We start from the raw sequence: 26,758 nt of genomic DNA, 5'->3' as shown, positions 1-26,758 counted from the left end.
TCATGAATCTTCCGTCTCACTGTATATATTGGCTTTTCTTAGCCATGTGTTGGATGCGTCGTTATCTATGTGTGGCTGTGTTAGATGATACGGGTGCTTGCCATGTAGTGTTTTCTTTTTCCAATTTACTTTCTTTGTATCTGTTGATGTTATGTGATCTAAAGGGTTGTAGAAGTGGTTATGAAATTGCAATGGTGTATTATTATTATTATTATTATTATTATTATTATTTTATTATTATTATTATTATTTTATTATTATTATTATTATTTTATTATTATTATTATTTTATTATTATTAGTAGTAGTAGACACCCAAGTATTTTTACGGTGTGAGAGGCTCCAAAAACGTGCCACTGAAGTTTTAATCGCAGCAGTTTATAGGTACTATTATTGCGTTAGTGTCGCATAGCAAAGTAGCAGAAAAGTCATTCTGGTATACCTTTTACTTTCCAAGATCGACTCTCTGCAGTAGACAACGGCCTCGTCTCAGGATGTAGCTGATACTTTCTTACAAAACGTCTATGTAAGTCGAGATAATCGGATTCTACTAAACTTAATTGTGAGGCACACTTGATGGGACTTTGGTTTCTATTGAGCTTTCACTACACATTATAATGTAGCGAGTATTATCACTCAAGTGCCCCTTTGAGATCAAAGTAATATGCACAGATTGTACGAGCATGTCCTGGTTAAGGTCAATCGAATGCTATGATGTGGTATGCCTTTACGAAATCCAGGAGCGTGGATTTTCTGTTTCGTCAGGGTCTAGAACTTATGTGACACACAGTGTACTCCTATTCCATTAGGCCATCCGAATTTAGATTTTCCTCCATTTCCCAACATCGGTTATGGCTCGTAACTTTCGTGTTGGCTCTGAAAGCGACTGAGGCACTCATCGCAATATAAGAAATCAATTTACACGAAAGCGGAGATATATCCGATGAGGAGAACACCGCCAGTTCGTTTCCCCCTTTCAAGCTTGTCCTACGACTCAAGCGATCTCAGAGGTGACGGGACATTTGCACCCAACTGTTCCTTTCCTCACGGCACGAGTCCTGTCATTAAGAAATCTGAGGGACTTTGGAGTTTACAGTTCTCTACAGATGCAGACTCCCCGACACTTGGTCTCGTGGCCTCCTGCTCCACCACCCCCTACATTTATGTACTCCTGTGTCTGCTGACCTCCGATTTACGTAGTTTTGTAAGTGGTGCAATGCGACCCTCACTCCTCTGTAAGCACGCAGGTGGCGCAGTATGTCGACAGATGTCATAAGAGTGGAATTACGATAAGGCGTTTCACGTATCAGTTTATCGCTTGCTTGCAGTGTTTACTGAGGCGCAAAATGGAATCCCAGTGACATTTGAGAGAAGATTTAACGAAAAAGGATAGGGCAGCTTTTCTTACAAGTAATGAACAATTTTTGTTTTTGTTGGACGCCATGGAAGCTATAACGAAGCTATAACGAAGAATCTAGGATTTAAGCATGTAACTGTTTAATGAATATCTAAACATCGATAAGCGTTGCAATGAATGCAAGTTATATTACGTTTTACGTACTTCGTGGATGCTATATATGGCTCAATATGGTGACACTAAGAACGTCCAAGCTATGATACACTTCATGTGTCGCGTTCTGAAGCATATGTGGTGTTACTGTTACGATCACATTCAGAATAAGCGTTTTTAGTTAAGGGGCTCCGGAAAGGCTCAAAATCATGAAAAGTTAAATTTTTACTTTTTTGCGTTTTCTGAATCTGCAGACTATTACCTTTTACTAGATATATAATTTATTCAATTCCGAAGACTACAACTATTTTTAAATTTTTTTTTGAATGTGTTCTACATGGGCGTGACCCACTGTGGCGCTGTTAAACTGCTGTCAAATGGTGTTGTTATTAACGTCCGTGTTCATCAGGTACATTTTAGTGATGTGAGATAAAGTATGTGTTGTGGCTAACTTATTTTCAGAGACTTAGCAGCACCTGAACTGTTGAAAAAGTGTATTCACGAAAAAACTCAAAACCCCAATGAAAGTGTAAATAGTGTTATATGGTCGAGAATCCCCAAGACTGTATTTGTTGGAATAGAAACACTTCACTTTGGTGTGTATGATGCTGTTGCGACTTTCAATGATGGCAACATTGTAAGGTGCAAGGTATTTAGAAATATGGGAATGAAGATAGGTTCTAACATGGTACGAGCGATGCTTGCTTTAGACAAGGAACGCCTTCGGGCTGCATACAGGGCTGTAAAGAGTCTAGAAATACAAGCAAGAGTAAACAGGAGGAGGAACAAGAGGAAGCTGGAGGAGGAGTTTGCAGAGGATGAACATAATCCATCCTATGGACCTGGAATGCACTAAAAAGTTAATCCAATCTTTGTCGCTCGATTCCCAAAACTTATTTTCTCATACTAATTACATGGTTTCTAAGGATCTTCCAAACACATTTGTTTAAAACTTAAGTAAATGTTACACAGTACCTTCTGCATAATTTAACACAGCCTTTTTCCAAAAAAACTGTACATTTTTGAATATATAAATAAAACATTGCAAATAAATGTTGTGAATTTTCATTACAATTGAAAAAAATCATCTTTAATAACTGAACTAAAATTTTCTAAAATCCCTGTGTTAAGTTGTAGCCCATATTCCAATAAATAATCTGTAAAAAGTTCAACTTCCTACCTCAAATACTTTGTGAGGAAAGATGTAATTTATAAGCGTTATTTTAATATTGCAAGTATAGGGCGTTCCGGAGCCCCTTAAGAAATTGTTTTTGGCTAATGATGCACATACGCAAGCTCTTTCACGTACCCCAATAAAAAAAGTCCGTGGATGTATGGTTGGAAGACGAAGGTGGCCAACCTGAGGGCTCTGCGTCTTTCGTGTCCAGAGCGACCGACCCAACCGTCTGGAATGATCTTTGCTACGTGTACTAACGTGTTCGGTGTCGCTTTGTTGTGTGCAGGGTGGTGAAAACTGTTGGCGTTCGAGTACCTGTCAGTTTACATAGATTTCCTGTACACTGACTGACAAGCCGACCTACTGCCTTTCGTTCAACTCAACAACCCAAGAACGGAAACTTTCCATCCCTCTCCGACTCGACAGCGAATTTAATGTTAGCATAGACACCGTTCATGTGGTCGACGAAATGCAGTGCATTTTCACCATCAGGTCATATCGAGAAAGACGTACCGTTGGAAGCAAGATCGTTGCAACCTGGCAGAATTCGGAGCTTGCTCCTTACATTGCTCGATGATGAAGTTCGCGACCGCCGGTGACACTAAGAATCCCATGGTTGTGCCACCCGTCATCTACATCCGCATCCACATGGCAACTCTGCAAATCAGAGAGTCTTCATCTAACGACCTTGTTATTCCACTCTCTAACTGCGCGTGGAAAAAACGAACACCTCTATAGCTTATCACTATGTAGATCAGTCTCAACAAAACATTTTCACTTTGGCAGGAAAAGGTTGGTGCTTGAAATTTCGTGAAAAGTTTCCGCCGCGATGAAATACGACTTTTTTCATTATTTCCACCTTAAATCCTGTATTATATTCGTGAAACTCTCTCTCCTATTTCTCAATAATACAAAACCGGTTGCTCTTCTTTGAACTTGCTCGATGTTCACCGTTAATCCTATCTGGTAAAGATCTCACACCGTGCAGCAGAAGTCCAAAAGAGGACAGAATCGTAGTGTAGGCAGTCGCTTTAGTGTATCTGTTCATCTAAGCGTTCTGCCAAATAAAACGCTGTCTTAGATTCGCTCTTCCCCTCAATATTTCCTATGTGTTCTTTCCAATTTAAGATGTTCGGAATTGTAATTCCTATATATTTAGTTGCATTTACAGCCTTTTGATTTAACTGATTTATCGTGTAACCAAAGTTTAATGGATTCACTAGACGATAAACGGCAGCATCATCTGCAAACGTTCTAAGGTGATTGCTCAGATTGTCTCCTAAATTGTTTATAAAGATAAAGAATAGCTGAAGGCCTATACCACTACTTTGAGGAACGCCAGAAATCACTTTTGTTTCACTCTATAATTTTCTGTCAATAACTACGAACTGTGATATCTCTGACAGGAAATCACGGGCCCAGTGTGATATTTCTTAAGCACGCAATTTGACTAAAAGCTGCTTGTGAGATACGGTGTCAAAAGCCTTCTGGAATTCTAGAAATTGAAATGCCTTGTCGATAGCGCTCAGCACTTCGTGTGAGTAAGGAGCTAGTTGTGTCTCACAAGAACGATGTTTTCTAAATCAGTGTTGAAGTGTCAAAAAAATTTTCAAATGTGTGCAAAATCTTATGGGACTTAACTGCTAAGGTCATCAGTCCCTAAGCTTACGCACTACTTAACCTAAATTATACTAAGGACAAACACACACACCCATGCCCGAGGGAGGACTCGAACCTCCGCCGGGACTAGCCGCACAGGTCTAAGTGTCAATAGGCCGATGTCTTCGAGATAATTCATAATGTTCGAACACAATATATGTTTCAAAATCCAACTGCATATCGACGTTATTGACATTGGCTTGTTAGTTGTTTAGGCCCATTGCCTTTCTTGAATACTGGCGTGACCTGTGCATCTTTCCAGTCCTTGGGCACCGATCTCTCTTTGAGCGATCGGTTGTATATGATGGTTGACTATGGAGCTATAGGATCAACGTACTCTGAAAGGAACATAAATACTGGGGATCTTGCGATCTTTTAAATTTGGCATGCTGTTTTCGTTCTTTCTACAACAGTGCTGTTACGAGTACTACGGGGGATCAGCTCGGTCCTTTCTTAATTTATTTGGTATAAATCTGCTGTTCATACTGTATCTTTGAATTTAAGCCACATATGTTCTACACCTACACTGTTAATTAGGAAGTAATGGAGTTAGTCTCTGAGGAAAATTTTTATCTGCTTTTTTTTATATAGTTTTCGTTTATTTTTGATGGATTTGGCAGTTACGGCACTCCATTTCGCTACGACGATCCAGTGTTCTCTAATTCTCGTATCCATTTTGATGCTCGTTGTTAGCCGATAATTTGTTGCCAAGAGGTTAAGCGATTTGGCTCATGAACTAACTGGTCGAAATAATTTTCAAAGAATCCGTTTAGCACAGGTTCGGATGATTTATGCGTACCTTTGGATTTAAACATGTGTTTTGGCGAACATATTAAGAGTAAATTGAAGCCACCACCAACTATAATCGTATCAGTCGGGTACGTGTTTGAAATTAGACCCACGTTTTTTCTGAACCTTTCATCAATTTTATCATCTGAGTTGGGAGGTCGATAAAAGGATCCAGGTAATTTATTCCGGCTGACGTCTACACATACTAACTCACAGGAACTATCTGCTTTAATTTCGCAAGATAAACTACTCACAGCAACGAGCACGCCACCACCAACTGTATTTAGCCTATCCTTTCTGAACACCGTTAGGTCTTTCGCAAAAATTTCGCTTGAACTCATCTGCAGCTTCACCAGCTTTCAGTGGCTATAATGATTTGAACATCAGAGCTTTCTATTAGCGCTTGGAGTTTTGGTAGTGTCCCAACAGAGCTACGACAATTTACAACTGCTACACCGATGGTTCCTAAATCTTTGTTTTCCCGTCTTAGACCTGCATCCTTTCAGACTGAAGCCCTTTTTGTGTTTCCCAGAGACCCCCTAAACCAAAAACCCTAATTCACTCCACGCAGTCCCCGCTATAATGTGTAGCCGCCTCCTGCGTGTAATGGACTTCTGACCTATTCAACGGAACCCGAAGCCAAGGAATCTGCGGGCTACACGGTCACAGAACCGTCCGAGCCTCTGATTCAGACCCTCCACGGCTCTGTACCAGAGGTCGGCAATCGGTCCTGTCGACTATGCAGCGGGCTGTGCGCTCTGCTTTCACCTCACAAAGCGAAACTAGCAGCCCTTACCACTTCCGGCAGTCCCTCGATACCAGAAAGGTTCTCTTCCGAACTAACGCGACGTACATCATAGGTACCAACATTAGCCACCACCTCCAGTTGGCTGTACCCTGTGCTCTCCATTGCATCCGGACTGTACCGTTTGCACAGGGAATGAACACTGTGTTTCTTCTTCTCCTTGGCTCCCATGTTCCTAAGAGGCCCCATAACGGGCCTAACACTGGAGCTCCCACCTACCAACAATCCCACACTCTGCCCAGATCTTTCAACCCAAGAGGTTTCCTCAAACAAGACAAGCGACTGCATCTCGCTGAGGGACATGGTCAGCCACAGGTAGCACCTGGAGCCTGATTGTCAGACTGACGATTGAGGCCTTTTGTTCGGCCCTCTGAGAAGTCTTTCGCAGCCTACCACGCCCTGAGGCGACCTCCTACTCGACCGCAGATGAGGGGTCAACCTGAATGCGAGCAGTAACTGAGATGGGGACTGGCGCGATCCGATGGCCGGACTCGTGGGTCATGCTGGGCGTCAGGGGAATCCCCTCAGCCGGTGGACAACACGGATGTGCGTCCAGGGCAGGCTCAGGCTGTGAAACAGAACAACACAGCCTGGTGCTCAGACCGAAGTGCTACCACCTCAGCTCGTATCAGCGCACAGCAAACACCGTCACCACCCATGCTAAAGACCGAGGGAAACTACACCACACAAACAAACGACCATCGATACTCTCTGTGCAACTCTACAGTACACACTGACGATACCGCAACAACAGTGTCTAGTAAATTACATCCACACGGGCCGGCCGAGGTGGCCGAGCGGCTCCAGGCGCTACAGTCTGGAACCGCGCGACCACTTCAGTCGCAGGTTAGAATCCTGCCTCGGGCATGGACGTGAGTGATGTCCTTAGGTTAGTTAGGTTGAAGTAGCTCCAAGTTCTAGGGGACTGATGACCTCAGAAGTTAGGTCCCATAGTGCTCAGACCCATTTTGAACATTAACACGCAGCGATTCCGAAACTACTCTGTCAAAGCGCACAACAGACTAAATAATTCGCTCCTGGTTAGCTGCCTGTCTCATAATATTAGTTGCGGTACATAAGGTACGTCGCCGTTAAGGCATAGCGGAACAGCTTCACGAACCCAGGTGCGAACTGTTGGGACAGAAGATCGAGCGCGTCTTGTACCTGCAGTCACACAAAAAGTGACAATGTCCAGATTAACCATTACGTCATTTTGGCCTGTCTATTTTCTTTAACGCCTCAACGAATGCTTGCGAGTAACAACATGGTGTTCCTAGTGTTCCAGTTTGCGTGCGAATAACCCTGCCACATGTTTTGTCCATCTCAAGGTGGGAGGCAGGATGTTCCTCTCAGCCCATAGTCAGATCAGTTCACCCACTCACCGGCCGCCACAAACGTTTTTATGGGTCACTTTGAGGAAGAAGCTCTGAACTCTGCAAGGTTGCGACCATCTTGACGACACCTACTTCGAATATACAGGGTGATTCAAAAAGAATACCACAACTTTAGGAATTTAAAACTCTGCAACGACAAAAGGCAGAGCTAAGCACTATCTGTCTGCGAATTAAGGGAGCTATTCAGTTTCATTTAGTTGTACATTTGTTCGCTTGAGGCGCTGTTGACTAGGCGTCAGCGTCAGTTGATGCTAAGATGGCGACCGCTCAACAGAAAGCTTTTTGTGTTATTGAGTACGGCAGAAGTGAATCGACGACAGTTGTTCAACGTGCATTTCGAACGAAGTATGGTGTTAAACCTCCTGATAGGTGGTGTATTAAACGTTGGTATAAACAGTTTACAGAGAATGGGCGTTTGTGCAAAGGGAAAAGTTCTGGACGGCCGAGAACGAGTGATGAAAATGTAGCACGCATCCAGCAAGCATTTGTTCGCAGCCCAGGAAAATCGACTCGCAGAGCTAGCAGAGAGCTGCAAATTCCACAATCAACTGTATGGAGAGTCCTACGAAAAAGGTTAGTTATGAAACCTGAACTACCCGAGGCGATGGATCGGCCGCCAGGCAGCCCGTGACAGAGCACTTCATCACTGGCCTCCAAGAAGCCCTGATCTTACCCCCTGCGATTTTTTCTTATGGGGGTATGTTAAGGATATGGTGTTTCGGCCACCTCTCCCAGCCACCATTGATGATTTGAAATGAGAAATAACAGCAGCTATCCAAACTGTTACGCCTGATATGCTACAGAGAGTGTGGAACGAGTTGGAGTATCGGCTTGATATTGCTCGAGTGTCTGGAGGGTGCCATATTGAACATCTCTGAACTTGTTTTTGAGTGAAAAAAAAACCTTTTTAAATACTCTTTGTAATTATGTGTAACAGAAGGTTATATTATGTTTCTTTCATTAAATACACATTTTTAAAGTTGTGGTATTCTTTTTGAATGACCCTGTATGATATTGCAGTGCCTGTGTTATACCGAATTACGACGCAGTGTTCCTTAGGACATGTAAGCATGCGTCCATGTCGGAAGGAACAGATGCTGCGGCACTACAGCCGTTATGAAATACACTCAATGTATTCGTAGTTACAAATTTCGACAGCTATCAGCTGTATAATGGAATGTAGACAATGAAAACTTGTGCCGGAACGGGACTCGAACCCAGTTTCCCCGTTTATCGGAGGAGCGGTCGCCTTACCATTTGGCTATCCGTGTACGACTCACGGCCACACCCAAACTTCCATATGGCGTCATCCGTGTGTCCACAACCTGTATTTATGTACAAAGAAACTTTGAATCGTATTTCAGAATAAGTCAGGCACTGCAGTATCGTATTTATCCGCCGAAAGCGTCCAAGCGAGATTCAATCGAAATGTCTCTCCTGTACAGGAATGTACATAATGGATGTACGAGTGAAGGTTGTAGACAGATGGTTGACGACATACGCGTGTTTGGATCTGGCCGTGCTGGGATAGCCAAGTGGTAAGGCGACCGCTCCCCGATAAGCGGGAAAACCGGGCCTGAGTGCCGTTCCGGCAAAAGTTTTCATTGTCTTCATTCTGTCATACAGGGTGGTCCATTGATAGTGACCAAGCCAAATATCTCACGAAATAAGCATCAAACGAAAAACTACAAAGAACGAAACTTTTCTAGCTTGAAGGGGGAAACCAGATGGCGCTATGATTGGCCCGCTAGATGGCGCTGCCGTAGGTCAAACGGATATCAACTGCGTTTTTTTAAAATAGGAACACCCATTTTTATTACATATTCGTGTAGTACGTAAAGGAATATGAATGTTTTAGTTGGACCACTTTTTTCGCTTAATGATAATGGCGCTGTAATAGATGAACACGGTCAAGATCTTGTAGGTGTATACGGAGATCGGACGTAGCATTATTAATTGTTAAGCAAAAATATACAGACGGAAAATGAGCATTTTGTGCGCCGTGTACCAATATGAACTAATAAGAATTCATTTGCAGGCATAGCCCAGATTATTTTGCTTGTCCGAGTGCCGAAAAATTGATCTCATAATTATTGTGATCGCTTCTCAGTTTTGGTTATTGATAACTTGATACCAGTGTCCGAGTTTAATTTGTACAGCACTGAAGATGATCACTATATGATCGAAAATCGATTCTGCTGTCAATAAAACATCAATATTACGGCCAACGCTGACCTTCCTTTTAATTTAACATATATGGTCGTTCTGCACACAGCGCTCCATGGAGTCACCAATCAATTTCAATATATCTAAAAGGGCCACATTTCACACTTTATTATTCCATTAATATTTTTTTATTATATTATAAAGTGGCGACAAGTCACAGGCACGATACGTAGTGGGCAAAACAGTATTGTTAACACAATGAATATACATGTATGTTGATGACATGACGGAGACGATGTAATACTGAAAAAAAATACTAACAGAAAGTAAATAATAAATAAATTAGGAGGAAGAAGACAATACCAAGAGTGGACAACAAAGTACAATAGAGGAAGTACCAGCTGCAAGACAACAATCACGTAGGACGGCGCAATACTTGTAGAAAATGCGTTCCCAGCGGACCTATTAAAAGATCCTAAGGCCGAGAACCTAAAGCTACAGAGGTTAACGCTATTGCAATCAAGTAGAGGATGACATTTCTTCATCAGTACGAAAAAATATTAAGAACAAGAATTGAGATTACAATCACAAATGGATGTACATGCATTTTGTGGCGCGAGAAGTAGCGCGGAAGTAAAATCTAAATAGAGGAAATATTTGGTAATTGCAGAGGCGTAAGGATTTCTATAATGGAGTGTCAAAACAATAAGGAAATGTCATTCCAGAGTCAAAATGCCAATGTAGTAGACTTGCATTTGCAAAACCCAAGAATGAGTGGTTTAGAACCGTTAAGCGGCGATTATTGGGATGCTGGGAGCGACATTCCATTGTTGCATTCGACACCCGTGTATACAGAACATTACAAGCAAAACGTTGATTACAATAGACGAAATTAATGGTACAGACGCAGATGCTGACAAGCGTAGGCCGGAAGTGAATAGGGGAAGATATGCAAGCCTTATTTGGAGCCTTAACAGAAACCATACAAACAGGCATGAACGCAATGAAATTAAATATAAATTCAAAATGCCGGGTTTAGAAACTAACATGAACACAATTCAAAGATGTCGAGTTTAGACACAACAGAAACAGACATGGCCACTGTCCGAGATCGGGGAGGTAAATGCAAACGTGACACACATTTCAGACGAGGTAAAAAATTTGCCTGGCTACTAAGTTCACACAGCAGATTTCGCAAATCTCCAGAGGTGGACAGGAAAATTAACCAACAAGTACAAACTTCAGTTCATGATGCGAGTGAGAAATTAAAAGGCATACTGGAAGAAAAATTTGAAACACGAACACGCACGTATGGACAGGAGCTATCCAGAATCAGAGAAACTCATAATTTACAGGTAATGCAAAAGAATACGCAGGTTAACATAGACAATGTAGAATCAGAAGTAGCGAAGCTGCATTGTTTCTGTGACGTTTTGTCAGAAAATGCAGAGAAAACCACAGTGGAGATAGGATTACGTAAGTTAGAACACAACAAGTACTCATTGTGCAACTTTACGAAACGGTAAAAAGTAAGGCAAAGGATGAAAACACAAAGTTCGCGGAAAAGTGCGTACGCGAACAGCGTACTTATGTTGAAGCGGTAAAGAAAGTAATTGGGGACAAGGAGGAGGAAATTCTAAAACGCGTAGAACATATCAGAAAGGTAGAACAAAGGTTAAGGGACGAAATAGTTAGCAAACAAAGTACGAGGATATCATCGCCAGGGGCGGTGAGGCGTGACCGCGTGCCGACGTGCGACGCGAGCAACGGGCAAAACTTGTGGAACAGATATGCCATCACCGCAGGTAAATGCTGTTCCGCCATGCTGGCCAGCGTTGTTAATGGACGAGAGTTTAATAAAACATCGACAGTTTCCTGTATTCTCAAATAAAAAAAAGCGAACGCACCTGGTATTGCGTGTCCGATGCTTTAGAGATGTACTGCCTAGAACTTGGACAGAAGATCAAATACGAGGTTGACACCCTTTTATACTGGTCAACAGCTATCCAGGAGAGTTAAAACGAGAGGTATCATATCATCCAAAATTCGGGGGCTAAGAAACTATTTTGAAACATACCTAAACAGGACACAATCCTGGAATAATCCGATATCTCATGTCGATGTATTTAAAATCTTAAAGAACAAGTTGCCTGCAAATGTTAGGGAAAAATTAGTAACCATTCCCGAATATGATCGAGTACTTTCTGTCAGCGCTCGACTCAATAGATTATTTCATAATGATGGACAAGCCATTCATAGTTATCATAACGGTAATGAACACAACCCAAACGGGAACAACAACTACGGTAACGTCAATGGCTTTGGAAACTATAATGGTCGTGTGCTTATGAATGAATGGCATCCGTATGCACCGCCGCGCCACAATGTAAATCCGTGGCACAGGGTGATCGAAGGTACGAAAATAAATATCAGCCCCATAGGTACGGCAAAGGCACAGACAGGAGAAATTATAGAGAAAACTGACACCAGGCGACAAGGAAATGCAAATTACCAGGATCGGAATATGCAACACAGGGATCCGAGAGAGAACTTGCAGGCCGTACAGTCGAAATGAAACAACCGGGACACGAAGTGGCGAGTACGCTAACGTACAGTGAACATGTAAGTGACGGCAGAAAATGAATCCATACCTTTACCGCCCCCACGAAATAGTACTCGAGCCTGACTAGAGGAAGAAGCTAATGAACTGTCAGTGTGCCACAGTACTAATATGAGCGACAAACACTTAACAGGAACGGAAAGGAGGAATTTGACACAAACAAACCTACACATACACCACAACCTGTGTGCTACTTGATAGGAAATATAAAAAAAAATTGTAAAACAAAAGGCATGTATCCACATGAAGATTTGCGGAAATTTATTAAATGAAAATTCAAGTCTCATTCTTTCCTTATCTGTTGAATCAATAAAACGCAAAAAGGTAGGTTTGTCGCTCTTTGACGAATAAACCGACTGGCGCTCGGTTCCTCTCCAGCTAGGGGGTACAATATTTATATTCTCGGTACTCTCCCCCTCTTCTACTGCCCTCTTTAGCCTATTAAGGAATGTTCAGTTTTCTTCTATTTAACATGCAGAGAACGACATGCAACCTAGTGAATAGAAATTTTCCTTGTATTTTGATATTTTACTTTCTTAAATCTTAAATATCTATAGAAGCAAAGGAAACCTTTTGATACTTCTTAAGGAAACACGGAATATACAACAAGAACTAAAAAAGTTATACACAATACTGAACGAGCTAAAACCATTTGATGACGTAGTTTTACTACTTCAGGCTAAAAAAAAACAAACAAGGCTGATGGAAAAAAAAGGAATGCACAGCCGCGAGATTTAAGCGGAAGGGCACTTATGCAGTTTAAGGGGTACATGCGCTGATCACGAAAGAAAAGTACCTATTTTTGGAGGAAACGCCTATTTCTGAAGATATAAACATATACATGTACGGAAGCCAAACAAATTTTTATTTCAAAAATTATTTGTTAGTCATATCTGATGCGCTCAACTGTCTCAAATTTATCAAAAATGATGTATTGCATGTGTGTACACGGAATTTCAAAAACTTTTTGCAAACAAGATGGAATTGATAAGAAAATTCTCAAAAAATCACATTTGTTTACTTTGCACGGATATACATTAAAGCTCGAATCACAGATTATATAAAAACAGCTAGGCCTACCTCAAGTTAATTTGCAGCATTAGGATAGATTTTTAGAACATGCTCAATGAAATTGTGGAATGGATTTTCCTCAAAACGTTGACGCCAGAAAAATTCCGTCATGTAGTTATTCAGCATAGCACGGTGAGTTCCGAAACGCCTTTTATTATTTTCTTTAGCTTTTTGCCAGACTGACTCCACGTGATTTTTGGTTGCGTTTGTAAAGGGATCGACAAAATAAAGTGAATGATTAACACTTCAAAAATAGGTATTTTTCTCGTGATCAGCGCATGTACCTCCTGCGTAAGTGCTAGTGGGAGGCATGAGCGATAAAGTTTACTGAGACGCGCTGCCGCGCTTATAGCGGAGCGTACTTGTAACAATTATATACGAAGCGGCTAACAGCTGGTCGTAGGGGACAAGTATGCAAAAGCAAGGTTGTGTTCAGTGTCCCCTGTAAGATTCGCGCCAAGACATGCTGCGCACCGCGACGGAAACCATTCTAGAATTGAAGCGGGCCGACATCTTCGACGCGCAGCCATCTGGACAAAACAGAAGCGACACGAAATGGAGTGCCTATCAGCTGATTACTCTAACGTAAATCAGTTACACAAAACTAAGAGAGAGACATGTATTCCCGAGTTGGAGACTATACTGTAAAGAGCACTAATGTTAAGAGCATATCATTAAGTTCGGCATACGTAGTTTTATGGAAAGGAGCCGATTGACGCAAGTAAACTACAAGGAGCGTAGAATACGCTAAATTTTTTTTACACTTAAAACAGGCTATTGAATGTACATAGTAAGAAATAAGTATGAGTATTCGAAGTAGAAGAGAATATACACAGTAAATATACACCCGTCCGACTATATACAACAGAATTAAGACAAGCTTAAAAGAGAAGTAACAACATGTACACTTAAAAGCACGCGATTAGTACAGAACGTAAGAAATAAGCGACTTACATAAGCGCGGAAGTACGCGACGGTAAGGTTCAAATGGCTCTGAGCACTGTGGGACTTTAACATCTGAGGTCATCAGTACCCTAGAACTTAGAATTACTTAAACCTAACTAACCTAAGGAAATTACACACATCCATGCCCGAGACAGGATTCGAACCTCCGACCGTAGCAGTCGCGCGGTTCCGGACTGAAGCGCCTAGAACCGCTCGGCCACCGCAGCCAGCTGCGACGATAAGAAAGGTAGAATGAGATACGCATAGAAAAATGCGTGTAACAGACGTAAACTATAAAATAACATATCGTACAAGGTTTGGCGAGAGGAGTAGTTATGCACTTTTAGAACTACACTTCTTTACAGACAATGAGTAGCGAGCTTTATGTACAGGGAGAGCACATACCCACAAATTTGCTGTTTCAGAACTCACTTATGTTAGTTGCTATTAATTACATGCTACCTTATAGGAAAACCGTAAGCAGCAAAATAAAACTGTAAATATGGATCGTACAACACGCTGGAGATAAGCTACGTAAATACGAAAATCAGCCAATACGCACACAACGTAATTACATGAACTTAAAATAACTGAGGAAAGTAGGCCCAACTGTATGTTAAAAAAAAGCAACATGGAGAAATAAATGAATTTCGCATCTGGATAATACTTGGAAGTAGAGAGTGAAAGATTTTAGATTCAATTGGAGGCATTAATTAGTTAATCTACGTTTGTGGCGACATATCGTACATGGAGTGAAACTAGGAAGAGAATGAAGGTGTATTAGATTGATATGAGTTTGTTTATATTTGCGGGAAGAAATAAATAGAGCGGTGGTTCCAGTGTGAGAACCCCACAGGTAATACATGGGTATAAATAGAGATTTATGTGGAAGATTTTTTAATGAATAACACACACGTTTCCTTCAAAAATGGGTACTTTTCTCGTGATCAGCGCATGTACCTCTTAACTGCATAAGTGTGTAATTATGTGGGTATACGGTGATGAATATGAAGATTATTACTACAGGGCACCTAGGAAATGGACACGAAGGCGACATAAAGTATATATATATATATATATATATATATATATATATATATATATATATATATATATATATAGTTTTAAGTCTTGGAATTTATGGATGTATGAGTGTGGAAAGCGAAGTATGATGCATGAACGGTAAGTAATTATGGAAACGAACATGTTTAAGAAGCAGTGTAGGGTAAAGATGAAACAGTGAAGTCAATACTAACAAAGTTACATAGTACCTATAACGTATACCACAACACCGTGATTTGACACACACACACACACACACACACACACACACACACACACACACACACACACACTGTAAGGTACCTTAGTGTGAAAAATATTTCTTTAGCGACCAACTGTTATAGCTTGAGCAACTATAAGGTGAATATAAATGAAAATATGATATACAATTCGTACGAGGAATGTACACAAAATCCATGGAAACAATATTTTCTGCACTGAGTTCCTGACACGCGCAGAAGCAAAAGAAGTACATTTAACATAAGCACCTTCTTCTATAACGGGAATGAATTATGAGTGGAATTACACATGACAAAAGACAGTAAAATTACCGGTCACAAGTTACGAAGTTAAACTCTTCTATGTCGTCGCATCAATAGGGCAGAATTACGGCTTAAAATATGTGTACACGGAGGTGAAATATTACGACGATTAACAAGCAGTGATGAAGTCAGGATTGTCAAGGGATAAAACATCCCACACACTCGCTCACAAACGAGCATTTGTAAATATTGCACATAGTATGAAGTTTACCAAATGCCAAGAATAGAATAAGTACACTAACGACGCACTACAAGTAGTAATTCTAGAAGTAGCTTGATCTCTGAAGCTGACACTAGCAAATCCTCTTTTTCCGTGTAGTGAGAGCTCATATATAAAATGTGAATGTGAAATGGACAGTTATTTGCCTACTTCATTATTGTCAATGTTTATGTCTATGCAAAATGTATGTACTATTGTCAAATTTATGTGAAATTTTATTCTTGAAGAACCGTTTATGTATGTATGTAAAGTGCAACGCGACGGACGTGTAAAATTCTCGCACGTGTGAAGTGATACAAAAATAGTAAGCCCTGATAATAGTGAAAATAACGGCCGAGCCGTGATAAGAGTAAATGCTACAATGTATCGAAGTGAAAACGAACCACAATGCACAACTGAAGATAATTGCGAGTCGTGCAGTGCGGTCCTTACCTTCGATGCCACTGGCCGAAAACCTCGTCCAGATGCGAGATGATGTATTTGTGTCCTTCAGGTCGACCGTTGGAGCTGAATCCGTCGTATACCGTCTACGGAGCGGAGACCTACAACACCTTCTTAAGCACAGAGCGACTTCACAGTTTATGCGCGGGCTGAGCTGCTGCTCACGTGGCGCTTGCGTCACTGCGACTGGCCCGGTAAACAATCAACTGCTGCCAGCCACAAGCGCAGCGAACAGTGACATAGCATGTATCGAAGGACACCTTCCCAGAATTTCCAATGAACCAAAAGCCAATGAGAAAAACAATAAAAAAACTGAAAGTGCAATTTAAGAAATGTGAAACTTTTCCCCTGTTCATACAGCTTAACAAGTGTAACGAGAAATAACAGACTAAGACGCTGGCATAACATGGACGTGCAATTATTTAATAGGAATATATGTGAAATTGTGAATGTGTTTATGTGTATGTATTTGCAATGGAAAAAGAAATGAGGCTTTGTAAATATACTTGTAGTGTTGTTGTTGTGGTCTTCAGTCCTGAGACTGGTTTGTTGCAGCTCTCCAAAAGCTTCTATTCTCTTTTTGTCCAAACTGTTTATCGGCCATGTTGCACTTCCATACATGGCTACACTCCGTATAAATACTTTCAGAAACGACTTCCTGACTTAAATCAATACTCGATGTTAACAAATTTCTCTTCTTCAGAAACGCTTTCCTTGCCATTGCCAGTGTACATTTAATATCCTCTCTACTTGACCATCATCAGTTATTTTGCCCCCCAAATAGCAAAACTCCTTTAGTACTTTAAAGTGTCTCATTTCCTAATCTAATTCCCTCAGCTTCACCCGACTTAATTCGACTACATTCCATTATCCTCGTTTTGCCTTTGTTGATGTTCATTTTGTATCCTCCTTTCAAGACACTGTTCATTCCGTTCAACTGCTCTTCCAAGTCCTTTGCTGTCTCTGACAGAATTACAATGTCATCGGCGAACCTCAAAGTTTTTTATTTCTTCTCCATTCATTGCAATACCTACTCCGATTTTTTCTTCTGTTTCCTTTACAGCTTGCTCAATATACAGATTGAAAAACATCGGGGAGAGGCTACAACCCTGTCTCACTTCCTTCCCAACCGCTGCTTCTCTTTCACGTCCCTCGACTCTTATAACTGCCATCTGGTTTCTGTACAAATTGTAAATAGCCTTTCGCTCCCTATATTCCAGTCAACATTATCAGAAGCTTTCTCTAAGTCTGCAAATGCTAGAAACGTACATTTGCCTTTCCTTAATCTATCTTCTAAGATATGTCGTAGGGTCAGTATACTTGTAGTAGCATAAGGGTATTAAAAACTCCATTGACTTGCACCAAGTGACCAAAATAAGCCCCAATGTAAATAAGGCTACTGTATACTTATTTCCGACAGTATACATTAGCGGGCATTTGTGATAAACCTTTTGCATTTCTTATTTTTATATTTTCGTTTTCTTTAAAGGCAAAGAGAAAAGGTGAAGAGGTAGCCTCGCTTAGAACCCATGCCTATCGTCATGTATTTTTGATTTTCAAATGATAAAACATAAGATGTTTTCCGGTTCCTCAGTACGAGAAGAGGATTCGCGCTAGTGGAAGAAGGAAGACGCAAGTATCTTGGCGCGTAATCGAGTCAGTCATTCAGCCGATATGAATAATTGAAAAGTATGTATTTTCTATGTGTATCGAACAGAAGAATATGATATTGTTTTACTATCTTAAAGTTTGTCTGAGTTATTATTTCGAGTAGTACTATAACCTGAAGAACTGAAGCCTACCCGTGGACTTCAGAAAATTACGAAGATCCGATTGTAAAAGTAACGATGAACACGGTCAAGATCTTGTAGGTCGATACGGAGATCGGACGTAGCATTATTAATTGGTAAGCAAAAATATAGAGAAGGAAAAAGAGCATTTTGTGCGCGGTGTACCAATATGAACTAATAAGAATTCATTTGCAGGCATAGCCCAGCTTATTGTGCTTGTCCGAGTGCCGAAAAATTAATGTGATTAATTTCAATATATCTAAAAGGGCCACATTTCACATTTTGTTTTTTATTATTGCATTAGTACTTTTTATTATACTATAACTCTGGGGTGGAACAGTCGAATCTCACTGACGATTGCAGATAAAATATTTTTAACTAACTACAGCAACTGGGTAGGATCAGAGATAACGAAAATACAGGTGATAATCGAATAGTGAGTGTTATTCAGGATCTTGTTTTATCTGTGGGAGTGTAAATTTGAGCGCGAGAGCGGATGATGAAATAATGTGCGCCTTAAGTCCACTGCTTAAATCGCTCTGACAGTGAGAAATATTTCGGATAGAACGAATTAAAACATTTATGTTGAGAAGCATGACTGACTATAATTGTCAACTTCGTTTGCAATTAACAAAGAGACCTCAATCCAGGTACACCCTTATATTTCGTAAATCGAGAAAATGAACTAACGTGGCTCGTTACAGTTATAATATGAATTGCAGTGATCGGAAAGAGAAAGGAAGCATGGGAGGCAATGGTAAGCGGAGATGTGTAGTAGTCCAAGAAAATTCTGCGTGGGTAGTTATTCTAATACAAAGATCATTGGAACAAATTTATTCGCCAGTAAATTATTTGCAAACTACGTAACAAATAACACATAATGCTATCCTAATTTGTCTACGTATTGTAGAGAGTTATGTAACTAGCATTTGTTTCCTTGCCTCAGCGCAGTTTTTGTTTGTTGAGGGCGGAGCTCGTCTCACATACGATCTCTCGGCTTGTCTGTCAGCAATTATCTCTTCCCTTGCTTCGCACACAGCTCACCTTGTCACCTTGTCTGCTGCAAGAAATACCCAAAGTTGATTCCGTTCAAAACACCATTTCCTTTATTTTACTCATTAAAAACTACTGCTGCCCCTAGGTACTTGCTGAAACCACCGTGGCTATCCATTAACTTCGTGTCTGAGTCAGAAGTAGTCTCTTCGCTGGAAGTCACCACTTCCTGAGCAGGCTGTTTTTTGAAAAGAGGATTATAGTCCGTGAATGGGATAATCTATATGCACGCGTCTCTGCTCCATTGTCTTTTTCACTAGCATTTTTCCCTGCTGTGATTCTATATCCTCGCAATGCGTCGGCTTTTCGATCGAATTCTTTCCTTTTCTCAACACCACTCGCTTCCTCTCGTTGCTTGCATTCTCTGTTGACGTCATTTACGATAGCACTATTCGTTATCGGCACTTCCACCCCTAATTCCGCTTGCTGAAATCGAACCCTATCAGCTTCTCTGCTAGTCGCCTCCTCTCCCCCACTAGCGAATGTTTCTTCTTTCTTTTCCGCTATTCGTATCACATCAATCCCTGTGTATTTTCGGTTGCAATACAGCTTTCCATGAGAACAACACTTGGTGCTGAAGCGAGAAAGAGTGATCGGACGCCATTCGACGGGAAGTATTTGTTGCAGTTGACAGAAATATTGACTCTATTGGGGACGAAGTTGATTGTGACAGTAACGTTACCTGGTTGCATACAAGTCATGGGATAGCTATATGCACATATGCGGATGGTTGTAGTATCGCACGCACAAGGTATAGAAGGACAGTGCATTGGCGGAGCTAGAGGTCACGTATTTCATGCGGAAAAGTTTCCGACCTTATTATGACCGCACGACGGGAATTAACCCACTCTAAACGCGGAATGGTAGATGGAGCTAGACGCATGGGCCATCCATTTCGGAATTCGTTGGGGAATTCCATTTTGTGCAATCCAAAATGTCAAGAATGTGCCGAGAATACTGCATTTCAGGCAATACCTCTCACAACTCAACGACCAAGAGCAGCTGCGTTTGCGTAGAGTTGTCAGTACTAACAGACAACCAACACGGATTAAAATAACAGCCGAAGTCAATATGGGACGTACGACGATCGTATTCGTTAGGACAGTGCGCTTAATTTTGGCATTAATGGGTTATCGCAGCAGACAGCTGACGCGAGTGCCTGTGGTAACAGCCCGACATCGCCTGCAGCGCCTCTACTAGACTCGTGACCGTATCGGTTAGACTCTAGGCGACTGCCAAACTATGGCCTGGTCTGATGAGTCCTGATCTGAGTTGGTAAAAGCTCACTGTGAGTTTAGAGTGTGGGGCAGAACCCGAGGAAGCTATGGACCCAAGTTGTCAACAAGGTACGTGTGCAAACCGGTGGTGGCTTCATAATGGCTGTATTTAATTGAATGTAGTGGGTTCTCTGGATGTGTTCGGCTACTGGGAGATCATTAGCAGCCATTCGTGGACGTCATGTTCCAAACAACAACGGAATCTGGCCACCCAGATCGTCCGACATGAATCCCGTCGAACATTTATGGCATGTAAGAGCTCAGTTCGTGCACAAAATCCTGCAGCGGCAGCACTTTCCTAATTATGGATTCCTATAGAGGCAAAATGGCTCACTATTTCCGCTGAGGACTTCAACGATTTGTTGCGTCTATGCAGCGTCGAGTTGGTGCATTACGGCGGGCAAAATGAGGACAGACACGATGTTAGGAGATATTCCATGACTTTTGCCACCTCAGTGTGTAGACCTAACAGATCTGTGTGACAAGTTAATTACTGGATCCAGAATGAGATTTTTACTCTGCAGCGGAGTGTGCGCTGACATGAAACTCCCTGGCAGATTAAAACTGTGTGCCGGACCGAGGCTCGAACTCGGGACCTTTGCCTTTCTCGGGCAAGTGCTCTAATCTGCCAGGAAGTTTCATATCAGCGCACACTCCACTGCAGAGTGAAAATCTCATTCTGGAAACATCCCCTAGGCTGTGGTTAAGCCATGTCCCCGCAATATCCTTTCTTTCAGGAGTGCTAGTCCTACATGGTTCGCAGGAGAGCTTCTGTAAAGTTTGGAAGGTAGGAGACGAGGTACTGTCGGAAGTAAATCTGTGAGGACGGGGCGTGAGTCATGCTTGGGTAACTCACTTGGGAGAGCACTTGCCCGCGAAAGGTAAAGGTCCCGAGTCCGAGTCTCGGTCCGGCACACAGTTTTAATCTGCCAGGAAGTTTTAATTCCTGGATGTTTCTACTGGCCTCCCGATTCCGCTGTTACGCAATCATCAATTGAAGCCTACGGTCGGTAGCCCGTAAATACCCATACCACGCAATACTCGTTGGAGGCGACTTTAACCTGCCGACTGTAGACTGAGGCGTCTATGAATTCATTGCAGGGAATACAGACAGACAACCTTGCGAAATATTTTTGAATATGCTTTCCGAAAATTGTCTTGAGCATCTAGTTCGGCAGCCCAGACGCAATGGCAATATTTAGACGTTGTACCTTGTAATATTAGTAATTTTCGCCTCACAAACATTAATATAAACTCAATAGTAAACGCCTGATGGCCTAAAGTTAACAAACAATTGTAAAGTAAAAGAAATGAACTATCGCGAAGCAGCGACAGAATCTATTATTCTTTATCTTTACCGTTCTTGCGCGGTGCCAGGAAATCTCTGTGTATTAGTATCGATTAATGATATAAAAAAGAATTCTGTTGTTTCAAGACAAATGACGCATTGGGCGCCTCACTTCGACCATAGATACTAGTAGACTGGCCTTGCTGTGCAGAAGCTATAGGGCTGGTGTGGCTCCAACATAAACCACGTGACTGTTGGCAAAACGTGGCGGGATTTCAAATCAGCGGTCTGCCATCCTATGTTTGTGTCGTATTTTACCCACATTTCTTAATTGACTGTCAAACGCTTCCATTTTTATTTGCGAAAAATTATGGCAGAACTACATTTGACATGGAGTTGTTCACAGTACCATTTATAAAATCTAACAAATACATCGAACGCCCTCTGGTGGGCAGCGGGACGAAATTACTATAAACTATCAATTAAAGTAAAATGTCGTAAAAATTATTTTAAACACTAAGAGTGGGCTCGTGTCAAAACTTTAAATATTGGATTAGCCGCGTTTTGAGCTCTAGTCACTTTATAAAAGAAAATGGGATATGGGAATTATGTCAACTATAGGTGCCAAAATTGTCGGCTTTAGGAGCAGGTACATTTTAGAGTACCAATTTTAGGTGCACTTCAAAGGTTCAGTTCCTACTATTTTTACAAAAGTTTAAACTATCAGTTTAAAAAAAATGATATTTTTTAGATGAAAGGTGAGACTTTGAAGTTTCAGAAAATAATTTTGGAGCCTACATTTATTTAATAGTATTAGAAGGTAGAAAAAAATTCTCTTCAAGTGTCGACTATAGGTGCTCTTACCTTATTATAATCTCACTTGTGTATACAAAAAGGCGCGTATGTGCCGATGGCTTAAAGTTTTTCCGTTTCAGGGCCTGTATCGAAAGCTACCTTCGGTTTTCATCCTTAGGGAACCTATGAGTAGGAACGAGAAACAGTTATATTTACTTCTGTAATCGAATTATCACAGGTAGTTTCCAAAATTTAATATGAGTCTGATTTTACAGGCATAACTTTCAACACTTTAATTTACGTGATACTCTGTTTCAAGTGTATAAAACATATAAAAGTCACTTCAGCAGATTTCAATAAACGCATCTGCACTGTCATAGAAACACACGTGAAATGTAATGCCATTTTCCCCGACAAAACGCTGAGTACAGCCATAAGCGCAACACGAAACAACCATGTTTTGCCAACATTCACGTGACTTTAGCCCAGAGATGTTGGAGCCACGAAAATGACGTCAGGGCCAGTCTATTATATTTATGGTCGAAGGCGCCTCACCTTTCACTGTTTGTATTCCATGAAAGGCGGACGCGGACTTGCTGCGTTCCGCATCGGTATTTTACATTTTGTGTGAAAATATTCAGTAAATATGCTAATTGTTATTTTTCCAATCAGAACACATGTAGTTTCTTGTAACTGATTACGAACAGACAGCATCAAGAGGACATTTTGACTGTTATGTGTAAAGTATTTAACCACAATAGTCATCTATTGTAATTTAATATGAAAAGGTGCGTAGCATTAAAAAAACGTGTGTTAAAGATAAGTGTGCTTATTTTAGTAGATTAACCTTGATGATTTCCATTTCCTCATTTACTTGAATGTTAATTATTTTGTGTTAGTTCATCACCAGAAATTACGATCACGCTGATGGGCCGAACGCAACATGAGGCAGAAGGAAAATTATCGTTTTCCTATTATTTCTGAATCAGCTCTTTTTTTTAATTGTGTACTGTTGCATTTCTTATAAAGTCTATAAATTTGGTCCCTTAGTGTTGTTCCGGGTATGACTACATCGCGACTATAAAAATGGAGAGAAATGATAATGTTTCTTCCGAACGATCTCAACTAAATCAGTCTGCTGCTCATGTTCAAAATAATCCAACCAGGTATCGTATGGGGCCTCCCGGCCAACAATGCCAAACGATCATTTGATTTCATTTAAGGTATTTAATGCTCAACGTATGTTATTATAATAGGGTAATCAATCCCTGATTCTGTTGCCAAGTGGCCCACCAAAATATTCATTTTTTCGACATTTTTCAAAAAATATAATAAAACAATTCTTTTTCCTTTGCCCCCCCCCCCCCCCCCCCCACCAAGAGCACTTGGCGCTCGAACATGGACTTGATGAAAAATCATCTTATGAATGTGTTAAAAAAATTCTGTGCTTGTTCTAATAATTGTTTAATTTTGTCATGTGGATATAATTCAATCGAGAAAGTGAAATGGGACAAACCTTTAATAAATTCAGGAGAACGTCTTAACATAAGGCTAAATTACGCCAGCCGTACAGCCATCAAGACAGCCATAGTAAGTGAAATTATCATACACAGTAGCCAAGTTTTGTAGTGACGTAGCATCTTTCAAGTTGATCACAAATGTAAACCTGTCTTTCCTCGCCTAAAAACAGCTTTCTTTCAATTTCTCCATAGTCCATTCTTCTGTAGTTAAATTCAGTGAAAGTGTACCATTGTTGTCAGTGCATCAAAAAATTTTTACAATATGGCGGATAACTACGCTCAAAACTGGTAAAACGTGCGATATTTCATTTGTTTGTAATTAGTAGGAACCATCTTGTCTTCTTGGCGTACGTCAATGTTAGTTGTTACCTAGAGTTAAAATTTCATATTAGGTCCCAGCAAGCCATGCACGTTACCGACAAACGACTGACGGCAGTGACAAATAACATCTGTAGCATTTTGGCGTTTGATAAACAGTTCATGAACATGGCTGACAGTAAACAGCGGACACAAACAAAAGCAGACGACAACGGTGATGCGAAAGGGCCTCATTATCCATTACGATCACGCACGGTAGGTACACGAGCGGAGGAAGAAACAGCCCCGACCGAAGTCTTAGAAGCTGCAAACTATTCCCGCATTTGAAAAAAATTACCTACCCGCAATGATTGAGGCAATAATGGAACATAAGTTCGAAAGTCAAAAACAGGAAAGATTAGATGAAAACTGCCGCGAAGGAAAAAAGATAAGGCCGAAAGACAGCATAATAAAGATGAGGCCCTCACAAATCTGTGCAGTTCAGTAAAAGCAGACATAAATTCAGTAAAAACAGATCTGCAAACGGAGAGAAATGACCTAAATGCACGGTTAAATTCGATGAAGGCCGAACTAAAGGCAGATATAACAGCTGATTTAAATATTCTGCTGGGTAATGTCCAAAACCAAATCAGTAGCCAGATCACGACCATGAGGTTAGAAACTGACACACAAGTAGAGTCAAAAATAGAGGACATTTCAAAACGGTTAGATGAAAGAATCGAAGCAGCGAAGGGAGAGATAAATTCAAAAGTGATGGAATATCATCAACTAGCTGTGACCTTAAAAGAAGATTATAATGCAATCTCTCATGAGGTCAAGGGAGTTAAAATCGCAGTAGAAACGATCGAGAATTTTGCTGATGATCTTTCCAAACAGATTGAGACTCTTATTACAGAGGATCAAGTAAAGAATACTGTTAAGGCACATGCCGAAGCATTGTCCGACCACTACTGGATTAAAAACAAAGACGGAATCAAAGAAAACAAGGTCAAGAACGAACTCAGGGAAACTGTCAAAAATGTAACCTTTGAAATATTGGCAGCCCCTGGAAAAACAGGACACACGCTCATGTCAGAACTAGGCCAGTTAAGACAAACGTAGTTCAAGATTTACCTGAATGGCGTCAACAGATAGTTGATGAAGATCGTACACTAAAATGTCAAGTCGAAAATTCACCATATCCCGCGTCAGTAGAGTGGAATAACTCACCACCATGTGATGAAAAGCAGCAGGTAAATTACCGTTTACCACTTGATAACGCGCAGGTTCGAATCCTGCCTCGGGCATGGATGTGTGTCATGTCCTTAGGTTAGTTAGGTTTACGTAGTTCTAAGTTCTAGGGGACTGATGATCTCAGAAGTTAAGTCCCATAGTGCTCAGAGCCATTTTTGAACTTGATATCGCTCAAACCCATAGTTCTATAGAAGCACAATTTGGGAGTACCAGCCCACCCACTTTTGTCAGTTTGATGCAGGAGTAAAGCGTGATCAAACATCGTGTTCTTCCGACCTTTCACCCGCAGAAAAGAGAAATTTATCCTATAGCATTTCTCTGAAATTTTTCAGTAATTTTTCCAAATAGCTGGAGTTACCGACAGCGAATTCAATTCGTTACTGGATTTACCGTAGGCGATGCTGCCTTATGGGGAACCGAAATGGTCGACTCTTGTAAAAGTTACAAAGAGTTTGAACAGATGTTTTTAGCTAAATTCTGGACTTCTGGTGTGCAGCAGCGCCTGGAAAAGGAGGTTTACAACGCTGAAGTATTTAACAGTAAGCGCAGTAGTCGGAGCAGATATTTTGAAAAGTATTTAGCGAAAATCAAGTTCTGGGATTCGCCGATCATCGCCAAAGACGTTATTATGATTCTAAAAACAAAGCTACCGATTGCGATCAGAGAAAATCTAGTAAACGTGTCTGAGTACGATACGGACACCTTCCTATCTGTGTTAGACTCATTAGATCTGATTTTCGAGGACGCCAAAGTTGATGTTGGCAACGCCCACTTCAGTGCAGGCGGCCAGCACAATACGGAGTACGCAGGCAGCGATGGTGGCCGAGCGAAAGCGCGTCACAGCGACGGCCAGTACCAACCCCACAACGGTTTCAAAAATAAGCACGATACGTACTCCAACAGTAAATACAAAAATAAGTACAACAACAGCCAGAGATACAATCCAATATATAATTCGTCACTACATCAGTACGCAAATGCACAGTATTAGAGATGGGCAAACTGTAACACGTAAATGTTTCGAAACAAATGAAACAGTACAATATAATGTTTCGATACGGTGTTTCGAAACAGTGAAACAGTT

The 26,758-nt window shown here is 41.0% G+C and overlaps 1 protein-coding gene across 1 annotated transcript in view; it reads right to left on the bottom strand.

Moving 5' to 3' along the window:
- The window catches only part of LOC126100774 (poly [ADP-ribose] polymerase tankyrase-1-like), an 88,801-nt gene extending 72,278 nt beyond the window's left edge, over window positions 1-16,523 (bottom strand). Inside the window, exon 1 of the mRNA XM_049911394.1 lies at window positions 16,392-16,523. The gene's annotated coding sequence lies outside the window, so the exon portion shown is untranslated. The remainder of the gene's footprint in view (window positions 1-16,391) is intronic.
- Between the last annotated feature and the right edge of the window lie 10,235 nt (window positions 16,524-26,758).

Source organism: Schistocerca cancellata, chromosome 9 (assembly GCF_023864275.1).
Source record: "Schistocerca cancellata isolate TAMUIC-IGC-003103 chromosome 9, iqSchCanc2.1, whole genome shotgun sequence".
Lineage (NCBI taxonomy): Eukaryota > Metazoa > Arthropoda > Insecta > Orthoptera > Acrididae > Schistocerca > Schistocerca cancellata.
Note: the sequence above shows the minus strand (reverse complement) of the source record. Positions and strands in the feature narration are given on the sequence as shown.